Below are 27,450 nucleotides of genomic sequence, written 5' to 3' on the forward strand. Positions count from 1 at the left end.
TGTCACAATACATTAGTATGAATCAGTGTGTGGCCTGTGTACCGTTGACACCAGTTGTTGACCCAGGCAAGAGCACGCCACCCCAGTCCTTCCATTAAAAAATACATTAATTAAGAAACGTTACAGTATTCCTACCAGAACTGGGTCATCTGCTCATAAGCGGAGGTGGGGCAGTTTACATCTTCCGATCTCTTTTTTGCACGCATCTTCCGAATTTCTTTGACCTCATTCCTCCCACAGTTATCGTGTGTATGTGTGTGTGTGTGTGTGTGTGTGTGTGTGTGTTGGGGCTTATGGGCGCTCAATGTCGAGGTCATCAGCGCCCTGACACACATTAAAGGGAACGAATGTGGACAAACCTAATAAAACTGAAACACACACGCAAAAAAGCAGGAAAAGAAGGAAAATGCGACATAAGAAAGTAGAACGTAAGGAAAGGGAAAACGAAGCAACAAGAATGCCACAGTAAATTGTCATTGGCTGCCCACTTACATAAAATATGGGTGAGGTTGTCACACAGTGAGCAAATTAAGATCCTCTCCCTAAAATCTTTGTAAAAACATTTGATATGGCACAGAACTTTAAAACTTTAACCACATTCGTCCGAGTGTTGTCTAAAAGAGATGGCATGTCCGCTGGCAAGTCAGCCGCGGCCTGCTGGTTAGAAAATAATACGCAATCCAATAATACGTGGCGCACAGTGACCTGGACGCCACAAGCACCACACATTGGAGGGTCCTCCCGCCGGAGCAGGAAGCCATGCGTCATAGGGCTGTGGCCTATCCGAAGCCGAGTGAGGAGAACCTCGTCCCGTCGACGAGGCTGAAAGGAAGTACACCACACACGCGTTGTGGGCTTGACTATAGGAGCTTATTGTCAGTCACTTCCAGCCACTCATCCTCCCACCGGCGCATGACTCGTGAGCTCAACAGCGAGGTGAGTGCGTGCAGGGGTATAGCACACTGAGAAACTTGTGGATCAAGATACGCCTCCTTGGCTGCGAGATCTACCCTTTCATTCCCAGCAATGCCGACATGCCCCGGAACCCAGCAGAAAGCCACCACCTTCCCCAATCGCTGTAGGTGGAGGAGGGCATCCTGGGTGGTCTCGACTATTTTATCTGCTGGATACAAACGTTGCAAAGAGTGAACGGCACTTAGTGAATCGGAACAGACAAGAAATTTAGGACAGGAATAATGCCTCATCTGCTCCAGTGCCCGCAAGATCGCAGACAATTTTGCATCAAAGACAGTAAAAGTCTGCGGCAGTCGGACCTTGAGGACACGATCCGGAAAAACAACAGAGCAACCAACGGAATCCCCTTGTTTCGACCCATCCGTAGAAACAGCTACATAATCGAGTGCTCAAATAAAATGGCAGAAAATGCTGTATTAAAAGCTGTGGCAGGGGTGCAATCTCTCTTGTACTGCAATAAATCTAAAATCACTCCGGGCCTCTTCAGTAACCAGGGTGGCAGGCGGTTAAAACCCAGGATTTGGGGTTGTACAGACTCCACACCGAGGGACTCTAGCACACGTTGCACACGGATCCCAAACGGCAACGTAACCCGGGGACGGTGGGAAAAAAGGCGGTCCAGAGGTGGATGAGCAACAAGATGGTGAGCAGGCGAGGTGGGAGCTGCAAGAAACTTACAAGCCTGGCGCACCAGCAGGAGCTGCCGCCGGATGGTAAGTGGCCTCAGGCTGGGTATGGGACTGGTCCGATAAGCACCCGTGGCCGGTCAAATCCCAGCATTGCGGACAGCGTCAAGGATCTGCAAATAAGACGGCTTCGCTGACCCATACACTGTGCACCCACAGTATAGCCGTGAACGCACAAAAGCTCGATAAAACTGAAGGAGATGCGTCCTGTCCGCTGCGCAAGACCTGTGGCTGAGGCACTTGAGGATGTTCAGTGCCTTCAGGATTCTGGCTTTCAGGTCGCTTAGGTGTGGCAGCCATGACAACCTGGAGTCAAAAACTAGGCCCAGAAACCTCACTGTGTCTCTAAAATGTAGGACAGTATCCCCCACATGCAAGGCAGGCAAAGTAAAAAGACGACGAGAACGATTAAAATGAACACAAACACAGTTATCGGCAGAAAACCGAAAACCTGTCTTTGCAGCCCACTCCTCTAACCGCCGCACTGTTAGCTGCAACTGACGGCTCACGGTGGCAACACTGGACGAGGAATAGAAAACAGCAAAGTCGTCCACAAATAAGGAGCACTGTACTGGACTCCTCACTGTAGACGTTATACTGTTGATGGCTATGGCAAAGAGGGTAACGCTGCCCTGGGGGACACCGTTCTCTTGCTCAAAGCGATCAGACAGTGTGTTACCAACTCGGGTCCGAAAAAACCGCTGAGACAGGAAAGACCGAATAAAAATGGGGAGGCGGCCACGAAAGCCCCATTGATGCAATTGTGCAAGAATACAGTGTTTCCAAGTAGTATCATATGCCTTACTGATATCAAAGAAGATACCGATACAGTGATGCTGGCGGAGGAAAGCCTGCTGAATAGCCGCCTCTAGGAGGGTCAGGTTGTCGACCGTGGACCGAAATTTTCGGAATCCACACTGAGAGCGGCTAAGGAGCTGTCTAGTTTCTAACAGTCAGACCAGACGACAGTTAACCATCCATTCCAGGGTCTTTCGGACACAGGTCGCCAAGGCGATACTCCGATAACTACTGGGACATGTGCGGTCCTTTCCTGGTTTGAGGAGAGGGATGAGAATTGCCTCCCTCCACGAGGTGGGGAACACTCCTGTCCGCCATATCAGATTAAAACATTCGAGGAGGATTTCCTTTGACGCCGTTGGCAGATGACGAAGCATGGAGTACCGGATGCGATAGTGACCTGGTGCAGTATCAGAAGTCTCAGTAAGTGCTGATTCAAGTTCCCACATGGAGAAAGGGGAGTTGTAGGCCTCAGAACTGTTCGACCGGAAGTCCAAGTTTGCTCTCTCGACAGTCGCACGGTAGCGACGAAACGCTGGATTCTGATTTGCAGTGGCAGTACTTTGTGCAAAATGCTCTGCCAGCGTCTGAGCAATGGCTCTGGGTGTCGTTTGAAGGCATCCCTGGTTCAGGACTGCAGCTATTGGTAAACGGCTGCGTTTACCGGAAATCCTCCGGATGGCTTCCCATACTTTTGTGGAACAAATGGAACGGTTGATGGAGTCCAGGAACTCCTGCCATGACCTTTTCTTGCTCTCCTTAATGACACGGCGTGCCCTGGCTCTCGCGATTCGAAAGGCAGTAAGATTGACTGCTGTTGGGCGGCATTTAAATCGTCGAAGAGCCACACGCCTGTACCAGATGGCTGAATGGCACTCTTCTGTCCACCAAGGCACAAGGCGCCGCTTAAGGGGGCCAGAAGGCTTTGGTATGGACAGGTCAGCAGCATGATGGATCAAGTGTGACGTGATGCGCCCATTCCTGTACTCTGTTGCGGCGTTCAAAGACAGCCAACCGACTGAACAGTGGCCAGTTAGCCCTGCCAATCAGCCATGATGGCAGCCTCTGCTCTAGCAATACACCATCCAGGAGATGAATTCGGATGGGGAAGTGATCGCTGGAATGAAGGTCGTCAATGACCTCCCAATGAACAGAGTCAGTGAGGGTTGGAGAGCAGAAAGATAGGTCAATGGCTGAGAATGACCCTGTAGCAGTAGAGAAATGAGTCGGAGTACCTGTGTTGAGGATGCACAACATTTGAGATGTCAGGAGGCTCTCCAAAACTCGACCTCGAGCGCAAAGAGAAGTGGAGCCCCACAGGACATGATGGGCACTGAAGTCGCCCAGGAGGAGAAACAGACAGGGGAGTTGTTCGATAAGATCTGTGAGAGCGTCTAAGTTCACTGGGAAAGAGGAGGTAAATAAAGGGAGCAAACGGTAAGCCTCCGACGTGAATGAATTTGAACTACAACTGCTAGCAGGTCAGTATCCAGGGGGAGAGCAGAGGAGTGGTGGTCATTATCGACAAATATGGCGACTCCACCTTTGGCCCTTTCCCCAGTCAGGTCATCCTTGCAATATAACGTATAGCCCCTTAGTACAGGAGCATAAGATGGTTTTAAATGCGTTTCCTGTAAACACAAGCACAGGGGGCGTTGCTGTGCTAGGAGGTTCAGTTCCTCCATATGTGCCCAGAATCCATTCATGTTCCACTGTATAATGGGAGCCATTTATCAGGGTGGGAGTACCTTCATCCTCACTTTCTGTCGGGGAGGAGAGCCCACAACAGGTGGAGGCTCAGTTTTGGGGCGAAATGATTGTCCCATCAACCTCCATCGCCTCTGAAGAGGAGGCAAGAGAAACGTCAGAGAGAATGACAACATCAGCAGACTGTATAACTTCAGTCTCCTTCAGTGGGTGGGTCTTTACCTTTGGCTTTGGCTTAGATTTGTTGGCCTGAGGTGGCACTGGAGCAAAAACCTCAGAAGCAGTAGGGGGTGTAGCAGAAGGCCAGGGGGGTGGGGGGCGGGGGGAGCAGCAGGCTTCACAGGAACAGCAGCAGCACACGTAGATTGACAAACGCAGGTGCTAGTGCTGACAGTAGCAACCTCCGTTTGTGTAGCGGCATCAGTTTTCAAGACTGGCTGTTTCAGAATGAAAGAAAAGGAGGCAGCGAACGTGGGCGGCTGCATGGACTTGTATATTTTCTTTGCCTCACCATATGGGATGCGTTTTGTGGTTTTAAGTTCCTGGATCTTCCGTTCCTCAAGGAAAACTCTGCATTTCCTACTCCACACAGGGTGATCCCCAGAGCAGTTGACACACTTGGGACGAGTGGAGCAACCAACTCCCTCATGAGCGGCTTTACCACATTTCCCGCAAGTGGCTTCCCCTCTACAGCCGAGAGTAGTGTGTCCAAAGTGTTGGCATTTAAAACACCACATGGGGTTGGGGGTGATAAGGCCGTACACTGAGATGTAGGAAACCTGCCTTCACATGCTGTGGCAATTTGGTGCTGTTAAACGTAAGGATAAATGAGTCAGACTTCATGAGAGCACCATCCACCCATTTCATAACGTGTTGCACGTCGACAATTCCTTCATTTCGTCTTGGGGAATGTCAACGAGATCTCTGCAAGTCACAACACCCTTGCTGTAGTTCAAGGTGTTCAAGGTGTTGTGAAATTCAGTCTCTATCGCAAACTCCCCAAGAAATTGTGCTTTCTGAAGGTTCTGGACTTGCTGGAAGCTAGATGTTTCCACCAACAAGGTTCCATTTCGCAAGCGCTTGACAGATTTTGAGGTGCCAGCAATGCCTTCTACGCCTTTCTGTATATAAAATAGTGAAACTTTATCGAAACTCCCCTCCTTTCTTTTAATTATGAGGAACACATTCTGCGAAGCAGTTTGCATTCTGTTACTAGTAACTGAATCAGGAGGACTGGCTACACGAGCCCTATTGTTGGATTGGGTGTTAGAACCCACCAGCGGTCCACCCTTTCCGCTGGGAGGAGAAGAATAAAAGTTCGAGGGTTCCATCTCGGTCCCACGAGCAGCTAGGGAACTAGAAGTCCACCTAGACAGAGCCCTCATGCCTAGGTAAGCCTTATACAACTGAGGTGCGGCAGGTTCCCTAGAGGTTGCCCGCTAACGACTGTTCCATCTCAACAGCCATGCATCTCATCAGTGCACAGCACACCTTGAGATTGAGGGGTTGTTTATAGAGGTTTATTCCATCCTCGCGATCCGGGCGGTCAAGCCAAGATCCCCATTCCCTGAGACACACAACATTCCACCGCCGTGCCGCACGGTGGTCGCTGAAGTATGCCCAGAGCTTACAGTGACAGGGGACTGGCGGCGCTTACCAGTCCCCAGCTCAGGACCCCCGGGGTCGCCAAGCCAGTACCCAGCAAATGAATGCTGAGCCCCTGGGGGCACCCACAGTTATCAGGCGTACAGTTTGAAGCGTTCGAATTAACACGCCATTCGTTGCTAATGACGTCCAGCGATGGCCTGCACAATAATTCTGTTTCGGGAAGTGAAAAAAAAGCCTAACTTTCTTCCGTACTCATAATTCCCAAAACATTTAACCACACCAGTAGTTTTTTTCCACTGGACCATTTGGAAGTATCTGCTATACAATTTTTCAAAGAACATTTATCGCTATCAGGTAAAAAAATTAAGCTCCTCCCGAACAGGCCATGAAGGCCCAACGGTACTAACCGGCCGCCGTGTCATCCTCAGCTCATAGGCGTCACTGGATGCGGATACGGAGGGGCATGTGGTCAGCACACCGCTCTCCCGGCCGTATGTTAATTTCAGTGACAGAAGCTGCTGCTTTTCAATCAAGTAGCTCCTCAGTTTGTCTCACAAGGGCTGAGTGCACCCCGCTTGCCAACGGCACTCGGCAGACCTTTTGGTCACCCATTCAAGTACTAGCCCAGCCCGACAGCGCTTAACTTTGGTGATCTGACGGGAACTGCTGTTACCACAGCGGCAAGGCCGTTGGCATTGTTATCAGCTAGAGGAGGTAAATTTGCAAGTACACATGATGTTTTACTTGTGTGGTATTATACAGTCTTGATGTTGTTGTGGTCTTCAGTCCTGAGACTGGTTTGATGCAGCTCTCCATGCTACTCTATCCTGTGCAAGCTTCTTCATCTCCCAGTACCTACTGCAGCCTACATCCTTCTGAATCCGCTTAGTGTATTCATCTCTTGGTCTCCCTCTACGATTTTTACCCTCCATGCTGCCCTCCAATACTAAATTGGTGATCCCTCGAAGTCATACAGTCTTACACTAAAGTAAAGGCAATTATTTGATTGGTAGTAAGGTAACATTATCTGCAATCAGAAGATTGGTTTGTACAGTACAGAACTTTATTTGGTACGATTCGATTGCATTCGAGCTGGTATGTCCTTGCCTCCTCTGTCCATCAAAACGACTTATAGAGCCAGTTACTTAGGAATTCTTAGTTTCACGTGAATCCAACTAGCTTTTTCAAGTACTAAGATGAATGCAAAAGGGGAAAGAAATGGTATGTGACAGAATAGATCTGTAGTGCGACACACACTTAACAAAGCAGGCATAGTGTAAAAACGAACTGGTTTCTTATGGTTAGTAGCTGAATGTCTTTATACAATTTTCCGCACTCCAATGGCATAAACTTCCAGTGCAGCCACTGAATATATAAATTAAAGATGTAAGAATCCTAAATTCAGTGCCCTGGGTTTTCTGTGTGCTGCGCTAGACAAGAGACACGGCCGAGTGGTGTCGCTTAGTTTACACGTAGCTGAAATGTTTAACTTCACATTTAAAAAAATATTTAAGAATGAGGATATTACCGCTACACAGGTCACAAATGATATTGATATAAGCTCCCCCGCCATTAAAAAACAAGTAAGACTGCTTAAAGTTAGCAAGGTACCAGACTCTGATGGAATCTCAAATACATTTTACGTTGAATACACTGTCTGCAAAATGGCTAAGCAGGGATGGCTAGAGGACAATTGTAAGGATGCAGAGGCTTACCTCACTAGGGGTAAGATAGATACTGCCTACAGGAAAATTAAAGAGACCTTTGGAGAAAAGAGAACCACTTGTATGAATATCAAGAGCTCAGATGGAAACCCAGTTCTAAGCAAAGAAGGGAAAGCAGAGAGGTGGAAGGAGTATATAGAGGGTCTATACAAGGGCGATGTACTTGAGGACAATATTATGGAAATGGAAGAGGATGTAGATGAAGATGAAATGGGAGATTATGATACTGCGTGAAAAGTTTGACAGAGCACTGAAAGACCTGAGTCGAAACAAGGCCCCGGGAGTAGACAACATTCCATTACATCTACTGACAGCCTTGGGAGAGCCAGTCCTGACAAAACTCTACTATCTGGTGAGCAAGATGTATGAGACCCCCAGACTTCAAGAAGAATATAATAATAACAATCCCAAAGAAAGCAGGTGTTGACAAATGTGAAAATTACCGAACTATCAGTTTAATAAGTCACGGCTGCAAAATACTAACGCGAATTCTTTACAGACGCATGGAGAAACTGGTAGAAGCCGACCTTGGGGAAGATCAGTTTGGATTCCGTAAAATGTTGGAACACGTGAGGCAATACTGACCCTACGGCTTATCTTAGAAGTTAGATTAAGGAAAGAGAAAGCTATATTTCTAGCATTTGTAGATTTAGAGAATGCTTTTGACAAATTCTGAAGGTGGCAAGGGTAAAATAGAGGAAGCGAAAGGCTATTTACAATTTGTACAGAAACTAGATGGCAGTTATAAGAGTCGAGGGGCTTGAAAAGGAAGCAGTGGTTAGGAAGGGAGTGAGACAGCGTTGTAGCCTCTCCCCGATATTGAGCCAGCAGTAAAGGAAACAAAAGAAAAATTCGGAGTAGGTATTAAAATCCATGGAGAAAAAATATAAACTTTGAGATTCGCCGATGACATTGTAATTCTGCCAGAGACATCAAAGGACTTGGAAGAGCAGTTGAACGGAATGGATAGTGTCTTGAAAGGAGGATGTAAGATGAACATCAACAAAAGCGAAACGAGGATAATGGAATGTAGTCGAATTAAGTGATGCTGAGGAATTAGATTAGGAAATGAGACACTTAACATAGTAAAGGAGTTTTGCTATTTGGCGATGAAAAGAACTGATATAGGGCGAAGTAGAGAGGATATAAAATGTAGACTGGCAGTGGCAAGGAAAGCGTTTCTGAAGAAGAGAAATTTGTTAACATCGAGTATAGATTTAAGTGTCAGGAAGTAGTTTCTGAAAGTATTTGTATGGAGTGTGGCCATGTGTGGAAGTGAAACATGGGCGATAAATAGTTTGGACAAGAAGAGAATAAAAGAGCTTTCGCAATGTGGTACTACAGAAGAATGCTGAAGATTAGATGGGTAGATCACATAACTAATGAGGAGGTGTTGAACAGAATTGGGGAGAAGAGGAGTTTGTGGCACAACTTGAAGAAAGGATCGGTTGGTAGAACACGTTTTGAGGCATCAACGGATCATCAGTTTAGTATTGGAGGGTAGCGCGGAGAGTATGAATCGTAGAGGGAGACCAAGAGATGAATACACTTAGCAGATTGAGAAGGATGTAGGTTGCAGTAGGTACTGGGAGATGAAGAAGCTTGCACAGGATAGTGTAGCATAACAAGAACACACTGCTTCACGATACTACCATTTGCTCACGTATTTATTAGGCCTATAGAAATATAGACGAGTGGCATTTGTTTTAATCATGTACCGAGTATTGAGCTAGAAGATCTGCTTTGATCTCATGCGTCAAACACATTCCTTATTTTACTCGTGAAGTGGCTAGCTTTGTGCTTGCGTCGCTACCTAATTGCACGTCCCGCGCGGATCTGGTAAAAACATGGCAGCTACGGGGCGATTGGCCACTCTCTCCCTATATAGTCTGTCTATTCTGCGCCTTCGTGCAACGCCGCTGCCAGGCACTGCCGTGAAGCAGACGGAGTGAGTGTAAAACTCTTGCTAATAAATGATTGTTAATTGAATGATGTTTCACTAGCGCCCCGGCACTCCAACGGACTCCACAACCTTACCTGCACTCAATTCTCCTACACTCATGTAGGAGGCCCCATCTGGCAGGCTTCTACAACACGAATATTTCATTACTAGAATACAATACGTTTCACAGCCTGGCAAATTTTTAACATAAACGGAAGTAACATCGGGGTTGTCTCAAGGAAGCGTATTGTGACTTCCAACGATCTCAGAATATCCTTCTTCTTATTCCTCCTCCTTTCTTCTTAGACTAAAGCCTGTTTTCTGTAGTACAACTCTCTCTACCTTGCGACCGAGCGAGGTGGCGCAGTTGTTAGCACACTGGACTCGCATTCGGGAGGACGACGGTTCAATCCCGTCTCCAGCCATCCTGATTTAGGTTTTCCGTGATTTCCCTAAATCGTTTCAGGCAAATGCCGGGATGGTTCCTTTGAAAGGGCACGTCCGATTTCCTTCCCCATCCTTCCCTAACCCGAGCTTGCGCTCCGTCTCTAATGACCTCGCTGTCGACGGGACGTTAAACAACACTAACCTAACCTAACCTCTACCTTGCGACTGTCACTCCGTCTTTTCATTCGACACTCTATATTTCCCTCATTATGATTTATGGTTCAAATGGCTCTGAGCACTATGGGACTTAACTTTTGAGGTCATCAGTCCCCTAGAACTTAGAACTACTTAAACGTAACTAACCTAAGGACATCACACATATCCATGCCCGAGGCAGGATTCGAACCTGCGACGGTAGCGGTCGTGCGGTTCCAGACTAGCGCCTAGAGCCGCTCGGCCACCTTGGCCGGCGATTTAGACAAGATGGCAAGCAATTGACTCTAGGTCGTGAAAAGTGTGAACTCATCCACATGAGCACTGAAAACAATCCGCTAAATTTCAGTTACACGATAAATCACACATATCTAAAGTCTGTAAAATCAACTAAATACTTATGGATTACAGTTACTGATAACTTAAATTGGAAAGATCACATAGATAATGTTTTGAGGAAAGCAAACGAAAAACTGGGCTTTATTGGCAGGAGACTTAGAAAATGTAACAGGTTTACTAAGGAGACTGCTTACACTATGCTTGTCCGTCCTCTACTGGAGTATTAGTATGTGGTGTGGGATCTGCATCAGGGAGGATTGATGGAGGACATCGAAAAAGTTCAAAGAAGGGCTGCTCGTTTTTTATTATCGCTAAATAGGGGTACACGAATTGGAGTGGCAGTCTTTAAAACAAAGGCGTTTTTCACTACAGCAGGAATTTCTCATGAAATTTCAGTCAACAGCTTTCTCCTCGAGTGTGAAAATATTTTGTTGGCACGCACCTACATAGTGAAAAATGATCATCATAATAAAATAAGGGAAATCAGAGCTCGCACGGAAAGATTTAAATGATCATTTTTCCCGCGCTCTGTTCGAGCGTGGAACGGTAAAGAAGTGGCTTAAAGGTTGTTCGACGAGTATTCTGCCAGGCATTTAACTGTGGATTGTAGATGTAGATGAAAATGCAGATCGCACTGTTACGATTCTAGCAGCGTGTCTCTGAATTTATTCTATGTATGTTGTCATACCTACTTGACAAGGATACTACGCTCTTTAGCACATAAGCTGGAAAATTTTCTTTACAAAGAGTTGCACAACCGTACTGTACGCGATATCCAGAATTTTTCCAGAAACTGTGACGATGCTCCTTAAGCACGCAATTTAATTAGAAGTCGTTTGTGAGGAACGGTGTCAAAAGCCTTCTGGAATCTAAAAATATGCAAACAGTTTGACGTACCCTGTCGATAACACTCATTACTTCGTGAGAATAAAGAGCTAGTTGCGTTTCACAAAAACGATATTTTCTGAATCCGCGCTATGTGCCAATAAATCGTTTTATTCCAGGTAATTCATAATGTTCGAACACAGTATGTATTCCAAAACCCTACAGCAAATCGACGTTCAGTGATATGGGCCTGTAATTCAGCGGATTACTCCCGTTTCCCTTTTTGGGTATTGGTGTGACTTGAGCAATTTTGCAGTCTTTAGGTAAGGATCTTTCTGTGAGCGATCGGTTGTATATAATTGCTATAATTGCTGAATTTGGAACTATCGTATCAGCATACTCTGATCCCTGCTGGCTCTTTATCAGTAAATCGTTTTCTTCGAGCATTTGAAAGTTGAAGATAAATGCTTGGGAAGCCTAAATAGGAATCCTTGGAAGAAGATGACGTAGTTCCGGAGAAACCGTGTTGGGTAAATTTAGAGTAGTTGCATTAGAGCAAGGTGACTATTCTGCTGCCATCACCCTATATCTGGGTATGAATCGTCAGAACAAGATAAATGGAATCAGGGTGCTTACAGAGCCATGCAGACAGTTATTTCTTTGGTTGCAAATTATACGAATGGAACAGAACAGGAAATCGCCGCTATTGGTACGAGGCACTAACTGCTACATACTTTTCAGTGGCTCGCGGAGTGTACACAGTATGTAGATGCGGGAATCTGCCAAAAGGTATGACTTTCGGTACCTACTAGCATAAATCCGGTTGACCAGGCTTGGGACTACTTTGCACACATTCGACATTGCACATATTCGACCTCAGGTGGGCTGTCGTCGAAGAGTAGAACAGGCTTGAATAGCACTGTGGACAGCGTGTCAATGAGGAGCCAAATATCTTACAACCGAATGGTTGATGCAACACGGCACTGAATTACCCAACAGAAGATCTTGATTTCAAAGATGAGCATTTGCGAACAGACTGCCTTTATTTTAGTTCTTGTCTTTTCTTTATTTTTACAGTAGAGATCTTTTCTTGTCAGTTTCAAAAGGTTTATTTTTATCGCTTCTGACACCTCTGACGATGACTTGTCTATAGAAAAATGAGTATTTGCAGAGTGGTACGGAGTCCATGTTAAACCTTAGGACCCACTATAAAGTGTCTAGTTATGACGGAGGAAGGCAAGGGCTTCGAAGAAGACCCTGCCTTCGAAAGGACTCTTATGTTGCAGAATCTTCAACATCGCAGCGCGTCAGCAATCGTTGGTTAATATATTAAAAAACTAGAAACCCGCCTCGATTGCAAAAAAAAAAAAAAAAAAAAAAAAAAAAAAAAAAAACCTAGTGTTAACCTAGGTTTCGGCGTAGATAACTACACCTTCTTCAGAACAATAAAACCCACAAGTGCCTAAGAAGACCTTTGTGAATGATTAAAAGAACACCATAGCTATACATTTATAAACGGAAAAAAGGAAAACACAATCAGTACCTGTGTACAAAGTCTAAACCGTTACTTAACTTAATGGTGTAACCTCCGCCTCACACCGGCCTATGTTAGATGGGCCATGACCCGCCAGTTTATGGTGTTCTTTTAATCATTCACAAAGGTCTTCTTAGGCACTTGTGGGTTTTATTGTTCTGAAGAAGGTGTAGTTATCTACGCCGAAACGTAGGTCAACACTAGGTGATTTTTTTTTTTTTTTTTTTTTTTTTTTTTTTTTTTTTTTTTTTTGCAAATGAGGCGGGTTTCTAGTTTTTTAATATCTTATGTTGCAACCAACTTTCAGGTTGACAGCTTTAATGTCACAGCTTATTACTTCATTCATTGCTCCACTTGAAGTTACTCCCACACGAATTCGCAGAGACGGAGATGGGCACACAATTTTGTCGAGAAGCTCAGCACACTGCCGTGCTACATTTAATCTAGATTCCTTAAAGTTAGTAGTGTAAAATTCTGCGGATATTATGGTCCTGGTACTCGAGGAGAATTTGTTGCCTGCTTTCGATGCTACGTGCTGGTTTATAAGTCAGTTAAGGTCTCCCTGACGAAGTACACTTTCATACATAGGTTTTAATGCTGTAAGTCTGAATATAGCAATTCCCTGATTACCTACACAGTACTTCACCACAATGACGATATTTTCATCTACACTCCTGGAAATGGAAAAAAGAACACATTGACACCGGTGTGTCAGACCCACCATACTTGCTCCGGACACTGCGAGAGGGCTGTACAAGCAATGATCACACGCACGGCACAGCGGACACACCAGGAACCGCGGTGTTGGCCGTCGAATGGCGCTAGCTGCGCAGCATTTGTGCACCGCCGCCGTCAGTGTCAGCCAGTTTGCCGTGGCATACGGAGCTCCATCGCAGTCTTTAACACTGGTAGCATGCCGCGACAGCGTGGACGTGAACCGTATGTGCAGTTGACGGACTTTGAACGAGGGCGTATAGTGGGCATGCGGGAGGCCGGGTGGACGTACCGCCGAATTGCTCAACACGTGGGGCGTGAGGTCTCCACAGTACATCGATGTTGTCGCCAGTGGTCGGCGGAAGGTGCACGTGCCCGTCGACCTGGGACCGGACCGCAGCGACGCACGGATGCACGCCAAGACCGTAGGATCCTACGCAGTGCCGTAGGGGACCGCACCGCCACTTCCCTGCAAATTAGGGACACTGTTGCTCCTGGGGTATCGGCGAGGACCATTCGCAACCGTCTCCATGAAGCTGGGCTACGGTCCCGCACACCGTTAGGCCGTCTTCCGCTCACGCCCCAACATCGTGCAGCCCGCCTCCAGTGGTGTCGCGACAGGCGTGAATGGAGGGACGAATGGAGACGTGTCGTCTTCAGCGATGAGAGTCGCTTCTGCCTTGGTGCCAATGATGGTCGTATGCGTGTTTGGCGCAGTGCAGGTGAGCGCCACAATCAGGACTGCATACGACCGAGGCACACAGGGCCAACACCCGGCATCATGGTGTGGGGAGCGATCTCCTACACTGGCCGTACACCACTGGTGATCGTCGAGGGGACACTGAATAGTGCACGGTACATCCAAACCGTCATCGAACCCATCGTTCTACCATTCCTAGACCGGCAAGGGAACTTGCTGCTCCAACAGGACAATGCACGTCCGCATGTATCCCGTGCCACCCAACGTGCTCTAGAAGGTGTAAGTCAACTACCCTGGCCAGCAAGATCTCCGGATCTGTCCCCCATTGAGCATGTTTGGGACTGGATGAAGCGTCGTCTCACGCGGTCTGCACGTCCAGCACGAACGCTGGTCCAACTGAGGCGCCAGGTGGAAATGGCATGGCAAGCCGTTCCACAGGACTACATCCAGCGTCTCTACGATCGTCTCCATGGGAGAATAGCAGCCTGCATTGCTGCGAAAGGTGGATATACACTGTACTAGTGCCGACATTGTGCATGCTCTGTTGCCTGTGTCTATGTGCCTGTGGTTCTGTCAGTGTGATCATGTGATGTATCTGACCCCAGGAATGTGTCAATAAAGTTCCCCCTTCCTGGGACAATGAATTCACGGTGTTCTTATTTCAATTTCCCGGAGTGTATGTATAACAGTTCATATTATCATTCTTATTATACAGCACTGTTTAAAACCGAATTTCCAACATACACGGTGTCCTAGGAGGAACGTAATATTCTGGAATAAGGCAGGAACGATCACTCGAAGCAAAAACTCCTAGCAAACGTAGGCTCTAAAATGCATACCTTAAGACCTATGAGCACGTCTTCATCTTCGATAATCTGAAACAAATCTCTTCTACTGCAAGCTCTTTGGTTTTCTATTACGGGAGGAGGTAATACGGATCAAAACAAGAAAAAATTCTCTATTAACTATGGGCTCTAAAATTCGTACCTTAAAAATGAGCACTTGTTCAGTAGAAGAGATGCATTTTACAGCAGCGAAGAAAAACAAGGTAGCTCGTAAGGTATACATTTCGGAGGTCATGTTTACTAGACATGTTTGCTTCGAATGATCGCTCCCGTCGTATCGCTGAATAATGACCATCCCTTCTGGGATACTCTGTATAATAATCGTACATTTATTAAACTTTTAGTCTGTTTTCGTCACAGCAGTTTTATAGAACGATTGTACATGCCATCAATGTGATAATTCTTGTGATTTTGTCGTTTCTTCATCTTTGCAACAGGGAACAGTCATTCCCCTTGCCAGAGCTTCGCTTGTTTTATAAAAAAATGGCAAACACGTTTCAGTCGCTTTCCTTATCGACGATATCATTACTTTCCTCTTCTCATATTCAGTTACTGTAAGAGTTAGTAACAAGCCCGCACTGCTTCCCAACGAAATCTTTTTCCACAATCTTTTTTCCTGTTAATCCTGCAGCTTAACAATGAGAAACAGTTTGAAGTGATACGTGACTTTCTGCTCGGAGTAGCTCTCCACACTGCCTAAAGAACACTTTGCTCTGTCAGACAACTGCTGCAGTCCAAATTTCCCGAACGGTTGTGTCATTCTCGTGTCAACCAACTCCAGAGCGCTCATTTGTACAGCGCTAGAGACTTGTTAGATAAGTTGATAATTTGTATCAGTGCTGGTGTCTCTCAGGAAAGGGGATTAACCGGCCTCTTCCTGGTATACTGTGACAGGGGTTTCATTGTTTCTTAGAACCAATATCGAACAACCGTTTCTCCCTCCTGCTACTGACAACAGAGAGTAGGGAGGTAGTGTGAGCACAGCGGCTGTGTTTACCCGTGGCTGTGCGTGTTGGCAAGATGCAGTGGAACAGAGGTTCATTAGTCGTCGATTAACGCAGCATCGCCATCGGACCCGCCAAACAAGCGCCGCGCCGGCCACAACATCCGCCATGAATCGCCGGCGTGGTCTGCTCCAGGTGCGAGGTACGGCACTCGGCCTTCCCAAGCTGAAAATGCAGAGCCAACACTGCTTCCAGAATCACAACAGTCATATGAAATAGCGTTTGTAGCCACTGAAGAGCCCGTGTTTCGACGTAGTTGACCCTTGAGTGCGCGCAGAATAACGTGGCCGATAAACGCGCAGTTGCTAGAGCGGTAGTGGTTGGGATTGCTGGCAGGAGCCGTAGGAGAGAAATGCCGGGCACTGGAGGGGAAGTGCCCTTCAAAACCCATGCCTACATTCACATTTTTTGTAAAAATTAAGTGGAGACCCTCCACCCCTACACTTGTGTGGTGACCATTCAAAAAGATCTACTGTCACCTGTGCTTCGGTTAGTATCTAAAAAGAATTCCGTTGAAATTGCAAAAAAAGCAGCGATTTATTTTCATATGGCTTGTTAACCAGTTGTGACTTTCGAAGAAGCTTCACGAGTGGCGAACTTTGAGCGAAACCTATTTCTCTTGTTGCCAAGTTAAAATTTGTATGGCTCAAATGGCTCCAAGCACTATGGGACTTAACATCTGAGGTCATCAGTCCCCTAGACTTTGAATTGCTTAAACCTAACTAACATAGGGACATCACACACATCCATGCTTGAGGCAGGATTCGAACCTGCGACCGTAGCAGCCGCGTCGTTCCGGACTGAAGCGCCTAGAACCGCTCGATCACACCGGCCAAATTTGTATCTTTTGACAAAACACAGCAGGGTTTACATGTACTTCTGAAACAGTGGTTTATTAAATTTATTAAGTGAGGAACTGAGTAAAGGTAAGGTCAACAGCTTACGAAAGAGTACATCCTCAGTACAGAAATACATGTGTAATGTCTTCACTTATGCTGTTCCAAAATTCGCAGCATTTCTCGTTTCACCAGCTATATAGTTAGTGGAAGAACACAATAGGTAATGAAGTTATGCATAACAGCCATATGGCAAAATATTCTCCTCTGTGCGTGCTATCACTTGCCTTAATCTCTTTTCAGTATCTCAAACCGTTTACGAAATGTGAGGAAGGCTGGTTTGTTGATTTGGGGTAGGGGACCAAACAGCGAGGACATCGGTCTCATCGGATTAGGGAAGGATGTGGAAGGAAGTGGGCCGTGCCCTTTCAAAGGAACCATCCCGGCATTTGCCTTACGCGATTTAGGGAAATCACGGAAAACCTAAATCAGGATGGCCGGACGATGATTTGAACCGTCGTCCTCCCGAATGTGAGTCCAGTGTGCTAATCACTGCGCCACCTCGCTCTGTAATGAATGAAGGTTGTGGATATTTTATTCTGGTCTTCATGGAGCCAAGAATATCTCTGACGATGACCACCTACAGTCTGAATTGCAGAACTTAAAAAACGTGTTTTCAGGGAAAATGGATACAGCAAAAGAGACATCGCAGACGCTCTCAAGGGCCGCCGACGAAAGACACCTGGCGAATCAGTAGAAGCGGCCAAACGGACTACATTCCTGCCATACTGTGGAGTAACTAGCAGCAAGTTAGGACGTCTGCTGCAGAAACATGTGTTCCGGCCCGCCCCCAAGATACGAGATATGTTGCGCCCGTTAAAGACGACACTGCTCTTCGAGTGTCCGGCGTGTATGCTGTACCCTGTGAATGTGGCAGCATGTGTATCGGACAAACAATTCGCACGGTTGCGGAGCGTTGTACTGAGCACAAGCGCCATATAAAACAAAGGGAGCTTGACATGTCGGCCACAGCGGAGCATTACCTAGAAAACGGACATAAAATACAGTGCGAAAATACAAAAGTGTTGGCTCATGCATCTACATATTGGACTCTGTTATAAAGGAAGCGGTCGAGATTCGTTTAAACAACAACAATTTCAACAGAGACCAGGATTACACACTCAGCAGGGCATGGGGACGGGCGTTGGACTTCGAAAGAAAGTAAAGACAGATGCGCGGCGCGGGAGGGCAGTTTCAAACGTGGCGCCTGCCCCTGGCGTCACCTGACGTCACCGGTGCTGCCACGGGCAATAGCTCCGCTAACTGCCCGGGTCTACTTACACGCGCGCGCCACATTAGGTCTATCTGATTGGCTGCTGATGATTTCATCATGCCTATATAAACGAGAAACCGTAGCAGCCCCGGATGCCAGCGTTGCCTGGATCTCCGCACCCACCCGCTTTTACAACTCCCTCCAAATCCTCGAACGCCATGCCCTCCGCCTTGCCTTCCGTATCCGCATTCCTTCCCCCACACGGCTCCTGTATGAACTCATCCCCTTCCCCCACCTCCTCCTTTCTTCCAACATCTCCGCATCCTTTACATTGTCTGCAGGCTTGATCCCCCCCACCCCCTGGTTTCCTCCTTCCTCTCCACCCCCTGCACATTGCCGCGCCTCTATCGCTGTATCCCTCTCTCTCTTCACCTCCGCATCCTCCATCTCCTTCATCAGGGCAATTTTCAGCGCCTCCTCCTCCCGGATGATGAACTTCGCCCGACATCTACCCTTCCTTCCGACTAAACCTGGCCTTGTTCCCCCCCCCCCCTCCCCAGGGTCCCATTTTCCTCTCCCCTCCTTCTCCCAGAGCAGATTTTCCTTCTTCCCCCCCTGCGACCCTGCACCCTATCCTTGCCTCTTTCCTTCCCACATCCCTCCCTACCTGGCCCTCTTCGGCGCGCCCCCACCCATCTCCCCTCTGTCCTCCCCTCCCTCCCTATCTCCCTCCCTCTCTTCTTCCGGTTTCCCTCATCTCCTTGCGCCTGGTAGATCCTCTGTTTTGATCATCATCGATGTGCCACATCAGTGTTGTGTTTAGTGCTGTTTCTCCTGTGCGTCGAGAGGTGTGATTTTAATTGTGTGCTGGCCTTGTACTTGGTGTCACTATCAGTGTTTGTTATGTGCTACGCCATCCGTCGATACTTTTATACTCCGGTCATACTGTGCCTTGTGTTCTTTTAATTGGCCCAGTGTGTGGTTTTTTGTGTGTGCTACCTTTTTACAGTTTTTATCTGCATTTTACAGTCGCCCCTTTTCTTGTCTATTGTCTTCCATGACGTTCCCTCTTTTTTATATCTGTGTTCACCATGTTTTCTCCTTTGTATATTTTTAAATGTCTTCTATTGTTTGTTCTACGTCTTTCAGCTGAAGAGCAGCACATATGCTGCTGCCAGCCCGCCCCGATGGGGAATTGAAATACAATAAAGGAAGAAAAGAAAAGCAGCCCCAGAAGTCAGTGAACTCCTGACGAGGATGGCAGAGATGGTCATTCAAAGCTCGAGGATTTTATTCGCATTGATGTGGCTTGAAAACCGAGAACGTTTTATTCATGGGAGTGACTTCTTATACATGATGTCTTCGGCTGCAAATGCTGATTATTTATCAAAATTTAAGCAGTAGAGGGATTCGAACCTGGGACCAACGACGTTTTGACTATGAATCAAAGACGCTACCCCTTTTTTTTCGGTATTGTTTGTTGCGTTTGGTCTGGGCGGACGTCACAAGACATCCTTTCAAGGTGATCGTTGATTCCTTTACACAGTCTTTTATTACAAAGGGCGAGCAGCCCTCTGACCGAACAACCCCTAGACCACAAATCCTGATAAAAGCTTAAAACTCGTAAAACAAGTTCACTGATAAATGGAATAATACCTACGCCTGAGCTGGTCTTCAACGTAGAACGTAGAGCTTTGAAAATGTTCAGTGACAGCTGATCCTAAGCTTACGTATAAATTTTATTTCAACTCACACTAAAGTTTGTGCTATGAGTGTTGCTCTGATGAGGACATTATCCGAAACGATGTAATAAAAGAATATACATTAAGCAATCTAGAAGGTGTTATTCATAAAAAAAAGTCGTCTGTATAATTTCATGTGCTGCAGTAGATCTCGCGGTAGGAATGCGCGGTTTTGCCAGTGGGATACATTGCCGTACAGATGGTGAAGCTACATCGGCAGGCGAAATAACCTGACCCAACCAAACAGCCATTTTGCTTCCACGTCAGTTAGATAATCCCTTAGTAGCACTAGGTTCGAGCTAGGTTTACAAATTAGTGACTCGAATTGACCATTGACACACGAATTTGACCAATTTGGATTTCGTAAGGGTTCCAAACACAGAAAGCTATTTACACTTACAGCGAGAATGTACTTTATTAAATAATAAATTAGAGGCTACTAGCATTTTCTGTGACCTGTCAAAAGCCTTTGACTGTGTGGACCACACCATTCTCTTGAGTAAATTAGGATATTACAGTGTCACTGGCAGAGCTGCGAAATGGTTTGAGTCCTGTCTAACTAAAAGGAAACAAAGGGCGTCGTTGCGTTGCGTTGCAGTAAGGAGTCAGTCTTCATATTATTAGGAATAAATTACATGTGGTGTTCCTCAAGATTCCATCTTGGGCCCACTGCTTTTTCTTTTGTGCATTAATGACCTCTTATCTGTTACACTGCCAGATACTAAGTTTGTTTTGTTTGCAGATGATACAAACATTGCAATAAGTAGCAAGTCAAGTACAGATTTAGAAACAGCTGCTAATCAAATTTTCACTGACATTAATAAATGATTGAAAGTTAATTCAATGTCATTAAACTTTGAAGAGACCAACTATATGCAGTTCAGATTTCCTTCCAGCATGTGTATGACATCTGGGATTGCAAATCGATAATAAATTCTTTTGGGAAGGGTATACCACAGAATTGCTTAGCGCCTAAACAAGTCTATATTTGCAGTGAGAATGACGTCAGATGTAGGAAATACAAATATAAAAAACCTTGCATACTTTGCGGACTTTCATTCTATTATGTCATATGGGATCATATTCTGGGTTAACTCATCAAACTGAGCAGAAGTTTTTAGTGTGTAAAAGCATGTAATAAGAATAATTTGTGATGTAAATTCAAGAACACCATGTAAAACCAGTTCAAGGAACTTTGTATTCTAACCACTGCTTCTCTGTACATTTGTTCCGTAATGAAATTTGTTGCAAGTAATGTATCTCTGTTTCCAACAAATAGCTCAATACATAGTATCAGTACTAGGAATAAGAACAATCTTCATAAAAACCTAAAATCACTTACCTTGGTCCAAAAGGGGTCCTATACTCAGGAACGCACATTTTCAGAAAATTGCCAGCAACCATTAAAAACCTTGGTTTCAGATAAATCACAGTTTAAACAAAGTTTGAAGGACTTTTCGATAGGCAAGTGCTTCTACTTTGTAGATGAATGTCTTAACAGAGACTGTTAGGCCAGCTTAAGTAAAAATGTCTGTTAGATTTCAGTTTTTACAGCACTTTGTCACGCCAGTCAAGATTAGGTATTTTCAGTATGATAAATTTATTAATAGTGCATAACAATGTTTACGTACCAATTCCGTAAATATTAGCTGTTCCAGTTTATTGTATTGCATTCACATAGTTTGACAATCTCCTGACAAATGAACAAGGTAATAGGTATTACATTCAAATGTTTTGTGTTTTTCATGTTGTACTTTCTGACGTGTTCCACACCCACGAGAATCATCTAATTTTTTGGGTCTATGGAACGAAAACTGAATGTAATGTAATCTGTAGCAGAAAGCTCGATAATGTCTCATGATATTTTCTTTTTCCTTGTACATATGCCCATAACCATAACGCTTAACATAATCCAGAAGATTTGCTGTCGTTTGTTACAGCTTGACAGAATTAGTTTTGGGAGAAGCTGACGACGTCTGTACTACTTTACAGTTTAAACATGATACTGAGATTACAGATCAAATTCATGTCCCTGTCGCGGAAGAAACCCTTCACAGCGATTTGTGAGCTGTTATTTGACCCTGCACTATTACTTGGAATGTTGTTAACATACGTGTATCGCAAGGTACTCTGTTTATCATCTGCATGATGTAAAAAATTCATTCACGATGAAATCGGCAGCTGCTGCATATCAGTTCAGTCCAGGGAAGTGGGGATGCTGGAGATAACAGGGCATGATTAATCTACCAACCCAACGGCGAAATACCGCTAGCAGCGATAAGCCAGTAAACACTCTGTAATACGCAACTTCAGGCAGCTACCCTGGTCCCGAGAGGTAGTGTGATTCTCGTCTGATGTAGTCGTCATGTCACTCTTTCCGAGTGTAGCGAATACTTCTACAGGGTCACTGTCGGCAAAAGTTAGCGGAGGATATCTGTTATACATTAGAATCTGCGTCACAGATTTCAGCAATCACGAAGAAGGATGGAAGATAAGGATTTAACGTCCCGTCGACATCGAGGTCATTAGTCGTGGGACACGCGCTCGGAATGTTTCAAGTGTGGGGAAGGAAATAGACCGTGCCCTTTCAAAGGAACCGTCTCGGCATTTGCCTGGAGCGATCTGGTAAAGCCACGGGAAACTTAAGTCTGGATGGTCGGAGGAGGATTTGAACCGTTGTCCTCCGGAAAGTGAGTCCAGTGTGCTGACGACTGCATCACCTCGTCTACTGCAGCAATCCGAGTAAACATCGTAACTTATACGATGAGTCTGAACTCCTCGGCTTGACTTTTTTTTTAAGTAATCAGTCTTCTGACTGGTTTGATGCGACCCACCTCGAATTCCTCTCCTGTGGTATCATTTTCATCTCAGACTAGCACTTGCAACCTACGTCCTCAATTACTTTCTGGATGTATTCCAATCTCTGTTTTCCTCTACAGTTTTTGCCTTTTACAGGAAGTTATTCTGTGATGACTGAACAGAAGTCCTACCATCCTGTCCCTTCTTATTGTCAGTGTATTCCACATACTCTTCTCCTGGCCGATTCTCCAGATAATCTCTTCATTCCTTACCTTAACAGTCCATTAATTTTCAACATTCTTCTGTAGCACCACATCCCAAGTTCCTCAATTCCTTTTTCCGGTTTTCCCACAGTCCATGTTTCTCCACCATACAATGCTGTTATCCAAAAGCACATTCTCAGAAATTTATTCCTCAACTTAATGCCTATGTTAGATACTAGTAGATTTCTCTTGGCCAGGAACGCCCTTTTTGCCAGTGCTAGTCTGCTTTTTATGTCCTCCATGCTCAGTCCATAACGGGTTTTTTACGCCTAGGTAGCAGAATTCCTTAACTTATTCTTCTTCGTGATCACCAGGCCTGATGTTAAGTATGTCACTGTTCGCATTTCTGTTACTTCTCATTACTTTCATCTTTCTTCGATTTACTCTCAGTCCATATTCTGTACCCATTAGACTGTTCATTCCATTCAGTTCATATCGTAATCCTTTTTCACTTTCACTGAGGATAGCAATGTTATCAGCGAATCTTATCATTGATATCCTTTCACCTTGAATTTTATTTCCATTTTTGAAACTTTCTTTTATTTCCGTCATTGCTTCTGCGATGTATAGAATGAAAAGTAAGGGCGAAAGGCTTCAACCCTGTGTTACACCTATCTTAATCCAAGCACTTCGTTCTTGATCTTTTACTCTTATTGTTCCCTCTTGGTGCTTTTACATATTGAATATTACCCGTCTTTCCCCATAGCTTATCCATATTCTTCTCAGAATTTCGAACATCTTGCACCATTTGCCATTGTCTAATACTTTATCCAGGACGACAAATCCTATGAACGCTTTCTGATTTTTCTTTCGTCTTGCTTCCATTCTCATACTCAACGTCAGAATTTCCTTTCTAGTACCTTTATCTTTCCTTTATTACAAACACAGTTACATAATAATTGGGAACAATTAGTGGAGGGTGAGACAAATGGCCGGCCGGTGTGGCCGTGCGGTTAAAGGCGCTTCAGTCTGGAACCGCGTGACCGCTACGGTCGCAGGTTCGAATCCTGCCTCGGGCATGGATGTCTGTGATGTCCTTAGGTTAGTTAGGTTTAATTAGTTCTAAGTTCTAGGCGACTGATGACCTCAGCAGTTGAGTCGCATAGTGCTCAGAGCCATTTTTTGAGACGAATGTTTAGCTGGTTTGCATAAGCAAAAGGAATATCTGTGAAAAGTTTTGTGTCAAACGGGGTAAATTTTGGTGGAAATGTGCAGGGTGATCAATGGAAGACATGGGGTTTGGAAAAAAATACGTAATTTTTTTGACTTTGTAAAAGGTGATAGAGGATGACTTCAGGGTTAAAATGGTTACCTATGATGTCCAGGGACGAGTAGGTGGTTTTGCAATTCGAGTGGAAGATCAAATAATGAAATTCGAAGAAGATATCAACAACATTTTAATGTCATCTACATATGCATCTACATTTATACTCCGCAAGCCACCCAACGGTGTGTGGCGGAGGGCACTTTACGTGCCACTGTCATTACCTCCCTTTCCTGTTCCAGTCGCGTATGGCAAGAACGACTGTCTGAAAGCCTCCTTGCGCGCTCTAATCTGTCTAATTTTACATTCGTGATCTCCTCGGGAGGTATAAGTAGGGGGACGCAATATATTCGATACCTCATCCAGAAACGCACCCTCTCGAAACCTGGCGAGCAAGCTACACCGCGATGCAGAGCGCCTCTCTTGCAGAGTCTGCCACTTGAGTTTATTAAACATCTCCGCAACGCTATCACGGTTACCAAATAACCCTATGACGAAACGCGCCACTCTTCTTTGGATCTTCTCTATCTCCTCCGTCAACCCGATCTGGTACGGATCCCACACTGATGAGCAATACTCAAGTATAGGTGGAACGAGTGTTTTGTAAGCCACCTCCTTTGTTGATGGACTACATTTTCTAAGGACTCTCCCACTGAATCTCAACCTGGTACCCGCCTTACCAACAATTAATTTTATATGATCATTCCACTTCAAATCGTTCCGCACACATACTCCCAGATATTTTACAGAAGTAACTGCTACCAGTGTTTGTTCCGCTATCATATAATCATACAATAAAGGATCCTTCTTTCTATGTATTCGCAATACATTACATTTGTCTATGTTAAGGGTCAGTTGCCACTCCCTGCACGAAGTGCCTATCCGCTGCAGATCTTCCTGCATTTCGCTACAAAGTGCCTCCAGGATGATATCTTGGTCCGAAACCCAATCTTACAGTTTGAAAGACGTGGATAAGACAGTGACCATACCAGAGGACGTCCTAAGCGAGCAGCGAGCCCTGACGCAGACAGCCGAGACTGTACAGAAGAATGTCCTTGAAAACATTAGCTGTCTCTACCTGTAGTCTTCCTGCCACACTAGACATCGGCTGACAATTGCGTCTTATGGTCCTATATTTCTATTTTAAAATGGTTGCAAGCAAGAACCATACGATCTAAGCTGTACTGCCCCAAGATACTGCACAGGGCCTGCTGCTTTCCATTCAATTTCAAAAACTAGCGAGAGGTAGAACCAACTTGAACAACTTTGCAATGGACGATGAGTCTCATTTTTATGCAGACAGCTATATCAACAAAGAAAACTACAGAATTTCAGTGCTAACCGAATCCTCAAAAATGATACGTTTGCACCAGTGGTTGCGAAGAAAATTATCCGTCCATACTTACATAAAATGGACAAAAAAAGTACGAATTTTTTGTGGGACAATGCTAGAAATACCCTTACGCTCAAGGGGCGAAGATGATCTGGAGATAGGGCTCAGACAGTGCAGAGTTGCTGCACACACTGTACAGGCGACGGTGGATAGCCTGCGAGAAATTGTCAATGAACGAATAATTTCATAAAATGCTAAATTTCTTTTACTTTGCATTCATTTGACTTCACCACGCCAGTTGTTTTGAACGGATTCGATTACCTTAATAAACATCGTACGATTAAAAAACATAGGGTATATGGAAATGTCGTGTGGCTAGGGCCTCCCGTCGGGTAGACCGTTCGCCTGGTGCAGATATTTCGATTTGACGCCACTTCGGCGACCTGCGCGTCGATGGGGATGAAATGATGATGAATAGGACAACACAACACCCAGTCCCTGAGCGGAGAAAATCTCCGACCCATCCGGGAATCGAACCCGGGCCCTTAGGATTGACAGTCAGGGTGAAGAATCAGAGGTCAGCGGAAACCACTGCTACTCGTATAAAGACACATAACGTGTTCTTTTGATCGTCAGTCTTCTGTCGGGTTTGGTGTAGCCTGTCTCTGAGGAGAATTTCCTCAGCTCTAATCCTATTACCCTGCAGCTTCAGTTCTGTTTTCTGGTTTTTCCACAATCTGTTATCTCAAATTAAGGCCAATCTTTCATTTTAGCAGTGTTCTTTTTAAGAGGAATAACCCCTTTGCCTTTGCGTTGTCCATCAGCAGCAGAATTCCTTCACTTCGTCTAGCGTGTGGCTCCCAGTTTTGATATTAAGTTTATCCCTAATTTCATTTCAGCAACTTCTCAGCACTTTCGTCTTCTTTGTTTTATTCTCAGTCCATGTTATGTGCTTATTAGACAGTGTATTCCTTTCAACAGGTCGCAGTAACTCTTCTTCCCTTTCACTGAAAAGAGCAAAGTCATCAGTAAAACTCATCCTTGTATCCTGAATTCTAGCTCTATTTCTGAAACTTGCTGTGACTGCTTCGTTGACGCACAAATTGAGCAATAGAGGAGAAACACACCATTCCTTCCTGAGGCCCTTTTTAATCCAAACATTTCTACGTATGTTTTTGGATAGGGTCCGCCTTTAGCAAAACACAATTTTGTTTTTTAACCCAAACATGTTTCACTGCTTCAGTGGGCTTTTATTTTTCATCTGTTAAAGATAAAGAGTGTTCTTTGCTGGTTGTATACATGTAGCTATTAGTTTTTAATTCGTAATTACAGATACTTGAAAAAACACATAAATTACGAATTCATACCTTTTTACCACATTGTGTGGTTTTTCTGATGTGTTGTGTTTCTACAGTGACCGTTTTGTTGCACAGTTTGTCATCTGCAACCACTTATGACTTAAAGTAGATAAATTGTGTTTTGCTAAAGGCGGACCCTATCCAAAAACATACGTATTGTTAAAGCAAACACGGAAGGAAATAGCTTCAACCCCAAAATGATTATCCAAACACCTCTCTTTCGGTCTCTCATTCCTGTTGTTCGCACTCTTTTCTTGAGCATATTGTACAGTGCCTGTCTTTCCAAACTGATGCTCATCTAATGTGTAACCACACCAAATGTGGTCTACACCAAAAAAGTGCCATGATTACTGCATTGCGAAAAAGATTGGAAGACTCCGAATAGGGACCTATTTAGATATCTCGGCGAGTGGCTAACCAGGTGCCAGATTATAAATCTAAGTTTCTTTGTTCAGTTCTCAGTAGGGTGTCATTCTGCCGCTTGTCGCTTATTTCACCTCTGGCGAATATTTTCATGTGAAAAATAGTGAGCTGCTCCGAGGTCCGGAGCCCACGATCTGGTGGACATCTTACTGTAGCTT

General features: G+C 45.1%; 1 protein-coding gene and 1 pseudogene across 3 annotated transcripts in view; both read right to left on the reverse strand.

Annotated features, from left to right (window-relative positions):
* The window catches only part of LOC124612947 (Na(+)/H(+) exchanger beta-like), a 1,149,910-nt gene that overhangs the window by 714,395 nt on the left and 408,065 nt on the right, over positions 1-27,450 (reverse strand). The gene's annotated exons all lie outside the window — the stretch shown is intronic.
* LOC124614692 lies at positions 6,351-6,468 on the reverse strand (annotated as a pseudogene).

The sequence above is a fragment of the Schistocerca americana genome, chromosome 4 (assembly GCF_021461395.2).
Source record: "Schistocerca americana isolate TAMUIC-IGC-003095 chromosome 4, iqSchAmer2.1, whole genome shotgun sequence".
In the NCBI taxonomy this organism is placed as follows: Eukaryota; Metazoa; Arthropoda; class Insecta; order Orthoptera; family Acrididae; genus Schistocerca; species Schistocerca americana.